The sequence below is a fragment of the Prionailurus bengalensis genome, chromosome X (assembly GCF_016509475.1).
Source record: "Prionailurus bengalensis isolate Pbe53 chromosome X, Fcat_Pben_1.1_paternal_pri, whole genome shotgun sequence".
Lineage (NCBI taxonomy): Eukaryota > Metazoa > Chordata > Mammalia > Carnivora > Felidae > Prionailurus > Prionailurus bengalensis.
The window spans coordinates 26,212,368-26,217,860 of NC_057361.1; the positions used below are offsets into that span (position 1 = coordinate 26,212,368).

At 42.6% G+C, this 5,493-nt stretch overlaps 1 pseudogene; it reads left to right on the plus strand.

Moving 5' to 3' along the window:
* The first annotated feature begins 3,026 nt into the window (after positions 1-3,026).
* LOC122477316 lies at positions 3,027-3,865 on the plus strand (annotated as a pseudogene).
* The last annotated feature ends 1,628 nt before the right edge of the window (positions 3,866-5,493 follow it).

The window sequence follows — 5,493 nt, forward strand, 5'->3', positions numbered from 1 at the left end:
TCAAGGAAACTATTCACATAAATGTCATCAATTACCTTTACATTTACTCAAGATTCAAGTGAGGTCTTTTAATGCTGTAATATTATTAGAGAATTTAAAATGATCTCAAATACATTCATTTACGGTCTCTCCATCACAAGTAAAAAAAGAAAGCATTTGGGGCTTTTAGATGGTTAAATTATAGGCGAGAGGAAGGAAATGGCAGCACCCCAGGTTATTGAATATACCCCTCCAGAGAGAGCTACACGAACACTGTCCCAGACCCTCTAACATCTGCCTACAGCTAATTGCATTGTCTCCGCTGGGAAAGGATGCAAATTCACGGTCATCAGTGTCATGTACCATTTTAATTGTTACAAAGGGCACCAAGGAGATGCTCAGGTTGCAGAATTTCCGGTACTAACATAAGAATCAGATTCTTCCTACTTTTTTTAAAAATTTTTTTAATGTTTATTTATTTTTGAGAGAGACAGAGCGTGAGCGGGACAGGGGCAGAGAGAGGGGAGACACAGAATCTGGAGCAGGCTCCATGCTCTGAGCTGTCAGCACAGAGCCTACTGTGGGGCTCAAACCCACAACCTGTGAGATCACGACCTGAACCAATGTCAGACGCTCAATCGAGTGAGCCAACCAGGCGCCCCCTTTTTTTTTTTAACTATTCTAGTTCCTTTGATTTTCCATATAAATTTTAATTTTTTTAATGTTTATTTATTTTTGACAGAGGGAGACAGAGTGTGAGTGGGGGATGGGTAGAGAGAGAGGGAGACACAGAATCCAAAGCAGGCTCCAGGCTCCACGCTGTCAGCACAGATCCCGATGGGGTTCGAACCCACAAACAGCGAGATCATGACCTGAACTGAAGTTGGGTGCTTAGCCAACTGAGCCACCCAGGTGCCCCAGGTTCTTCCTACGTTCTAAGAGAAAAAGATTATTTCCGGGACAGGACAGGTAGCTATATGAATTGATGTATGACAGTGAAATTTTTGTTTTGATGGTGAAGATACCATTCTGCCTCCTTCGGTTCTCCTTTGCTTTCCAGTTCCTGCCCCGCCTCTCTCCTCCTTCACAGCCAAATTCTTCAGTAGAGTAGGCTACACTTGCTTCCCATGCACTCATCTCTCACATTCTCCTCCACCTATCCCATCTCGCTGCCATCCCAGTCTCTCTGTGAGAATCCCTCCGGTGGGGTAACCATTGGCTTCAGTTATTCCCCCCGCTGACCTTTTTTCTGCCTCATTTTTATCTATCACTTCTTCCATTAATGTTTCACCACCTGGCGTTTGCCAAGCTCTTTGCAAAGTGCTGGTGACAAACGCTCATCAAACACGTTCGTCATCAGCTTGGTGCCGGTGAACGACACGGTCATTTTTGTTGCCTTCCACAGAGTTGACATTCTGGGGGAGAGACAGAATTACCTAAAGAACCACGTGTTTAAATTAGAGTTACAAACCAAAAAGAAAAGCGATACGAAAGGGAAAGTTAAGTGCGCTGTGAAGGTCTTGAATAAAGTACAGGAGAGGTCTTTCTCTTGGTATTTTTTTTTGGAAATTAAAAAAAAAAATGTTGGTGATTTCCTCCCTTTCAAAGCACCATTTCCTTGGAGATCATGATAATATATCCTCGTGATTTTATTCCTACTTCTCTGAATATTCCCTTCTATCCTCCTTAGATAATTTATTCTCTGCTCCCATAGTACAAATGTCCTTTCTCTGAGCCTACCGTGTGAACCTTACCCATCTCACCCCATGTTCTCACCATTAGTGATCCTATCCAGTGCCCAGGGTCACTTTCCATCTCTTTGCCGATAGCTTCCAAATACCAGTTTCCAACACACATTTTACTTGTTAACTCTAGTTTTGCGTATCCAATGCCCTTGATGGCAAGTTTACCTATTTGTATAAAATAAAAAATGTCCAACTTGGCCCCTCTGCTGTCACTCTAAGACCAGCTACCTTCATTCTGCCATGTTGCATGCATTCATTCACCATGTTGTAGCCGTAGTGATTTTTTTTTAAAGAACATCATTTTACCTTTTATAAGATCAGTTAGACATTAAATGAGATTAATGAAAAGCACAAATTGCCTATACTGCTTTATTATTACCGTGCCGTTCGTAATAGCAGTATTGAAAACAGAATTTTCGTATGTGTGTTTGTGACAACACGGATGGACCTTGAGGGCATTATGCACAGTGAAATAGGTCAAACAGAGAAAGACACGTACTGTATGATCTCACCTACATGTGAAATCTAAAAAAAGACAGAACAGATTGGTGGTTTCCAGACTGGGAGTGGGGAATAGGAGGAGTAGGGGACAAAATGGGTGAAGGGGGTCAAAGGTACAAATGTACAGTTATAAAGTAAATAAGTCCTGGGGACGTACAGCATGGTGACTATAGTTAATAACACTGAATTGCAAATTGGAAAGTTGCTAAAGGAGTAGATCTTAAAAGTTCCCATCGCAAGAAAACATGATTTTAACTATGTGTGGTGATGGACGGTAACTTGATTTACTAGAGTAATCATTTTGCAATATATATTAAATCATTATGTCTTACAAATAAAACTAGGTTATTAAAGACGTTTTCACATGTACCTATTAATAAGGGATCAGCTGAGGAAATTCTGATATATCCACCCAGGGAAATATTGTGCCACCATTAGAAAAAAATGAATCAGCTATGTGAAAGAGTGTGGGATGACTTCTAAGATATATTGTAAAGTGTAAAAAGTAAAGCACACACGGGTGTGTGTCATAGGCTGCAACGTGTGTTTAAGAAGCATAACATTTGTAAGTTTACACGTTTCTGGGAGAAATGGATCTTGTTGACTCTAGGGGAACTGAGCGGTTAGAGACAGAAAAGCTTTCCGCGTTATACTGTTTTGTATCTTTGCATTGACTATTCCAAAATGTAGTTTAAAAGTTTAGGGTTTTTTTTGTTTTAAATCAAGAACTATACAAAAATCCTATCCTTAGAAATCCTAAGTGTAGCTCTTCCTGTAAGCGGCCTGAGGTGATCTCTGAAAATGGTTTACTGTTCACTTGAGCCAGAAAACCCTACGAAATCATGCAAATCAGGAGGCTCAAGTCTTCATGTTCACTTTAAGAGCACACGTGAAACTGCCCAGCCCATCAAGGGTATGCATATCTGAAAAACCACCAAGTATCTGAAAAAGTCACCTTGTGGAAGCAATGTGTGCCATTCTGTCCCTACACGGGTGAAGTTGGTAGGTGTGGCCAGGTCCAACACGGGGGGGCTGGACGCACGGTCACTGGCCCCAAAAGAGTGCTGAATTTTTCTGCTGAATGCAGAGAGCGGGGACGCCTGGGGGGCTCAGTCGGTTAAGTGACCGACTCTTCGATTTTGCCTCAGGTCTTGCTCTCGCGGGTTCATAGCCCTGAGTGGGGTTCCATAGTCACCGTGGAGCCTGCTTGCGATTCCCAATCCCTCTCTCTGCCACTCCCTTGCTCGCTCACACGCACGTGTGCGTGCGCATGCTCTCTCTTTCTCTCTCTTTCTCTCTCTGTCTCTGAAAATAAATAAATAAATAAAAACGCAGAGAGTAATGCTTAACTTCAGGGGTTAGATGTAGATTCTCTGGTCACTGAGCACATCCAGGTGAATAAAGCCCCCAAGATGTGGCATAGAACTTACAGGGTTCGTGGTTGGAGTAACCCACTCATGAGCTCTCCCTGCCACCCCGGTATGATCCCTACTGAAACAGAGCAGATTGTTCCTAATCCAGAAGAGGAGGTTGCACAGAAGAAAACGATATCCCAGAAGACACTGAAGAAATAAAAACTTATGGCCGGAGAATAAATTCTGCATAAAACAAATACAAATAAAAGTAAAAACAGAAAAAAAGAAATTGTAAGCATACAGCACACATGCACACGGCCAGACAGATACACATACACACCCGCACATGCACACTGGGCCTGTTAGGCAGAAGGTACACAACTAGCTATTCGAATTTCACTCCAGATCCAAGAAACAAATCTAAAAGTTTTTAAATGGTTTCACCGAGTACTCATTATGTGAATATCTCTGTGCTGTGGACGTGCCAGAAAAATCCTCTGCAAACGAACCTTTAAAATTTGAATTGCCCTTTGTAGAACATCTAGGAAACAATAAGAGCACATATCTCACAGCTGAAATGATTGAAATTAGGTGTTTTTGCTGGACACACCCATCCTTGATCGTCGGGGTCCTCATTCTATTATTTTCCCTTTGCCATTCAGGGAATTCTGGCAAGGGAATCTGCTGGAACTCCTAGATCTTGCCCAAAACCTCCTTGATGGAAGACCGATGTTGTGAGAGGTGACACTGTCGAAAGCAAACTTGGATGGCTCAGCCAGGAAGGGCTTGTCCGAGGAAGGAAAAGTAGAAATCCGGAGCATGAGTAAGAATTGGTGAGGTGGGGAAGGTGACGAATTCACCTAAGCATAGGTACCGTCTACATTTACCTTTCTCCCTCCCGAAACAACAGTGAAATGGCAGTGAAGAGAAGAAAATGGCATGTTCCACAAGAACAAAAGGATGAAGCATCGCAACCAAGTGCCAGAAGGTGGAAGGAAGGTGGTGCGTATTAACTGGCTGAGAAGACTCGAGAAAGCTAAATTCACACAGTGTGGACAGCACGATCCAGAAACTAACTGATGGATGCTACAGAAGTCCAGAAAGGCTCTGAGATTACAGGCTCAAAGTACTAATTAAGGCATAGGTACAGGTAGGACTGAAAAGGAAAGGATATGTAATGGCTGTATAGAGAGCTAGGTCCCCTCCATACTCCATGAAGCCGGGACCCCTAGGACACAGGAGGTATACTCTGGCGAGGCTGAACCAGAACTTTCTCTCACAGTGACTCTCAACCTTGACTGCACATTAGAATCATCTGGGGAGCTTTAGAAAAATCCTAATACCCAGGCTTCCCTGCGAAGAAATGAAATCAGCATATCTGAAGATAACACCTTGTGAATTATGAGTTTTAAAGCTCCCTACGTGATTATGCTGTGAATATATGGCTGGAAAGTCACTGTTGATGTACCAGGCAGAACTACTAAAATCTAAGGGAAAATGTGCCCAATCGGCCCACCCCCACCCCTAAATGTAGAGCTATCGGCCAACATTTGAGTGTGGCCAACATCAGCCAAGAATTCCTAGCATTGGAGGGAAGCCTCAAGCATAAAAGACACAGACCAAAACAAATGGTTACAAAGTGGGGAACATAGGAAGACTTTTTAAACACCTTTTTAAAGATCCTCAGCAGCATATGAGAAGATTGGCTTCCATACAACAAGGACAGGATGCCATTTTTATAGTTCAGAGCCTAACAGAGAGCCCCTGGAAATGAAATGTCGACAGCCGAAGTGAAGAAAAATATCCAGCAGAAATGTTGGAAGACAAAGTGGAGGTCACTCTCCATGACACTGAACAAAAAGGAAAAGAGCTGGAAAATAGGAGAGAAAAGAAAATTGGAAAATTACTTTAGG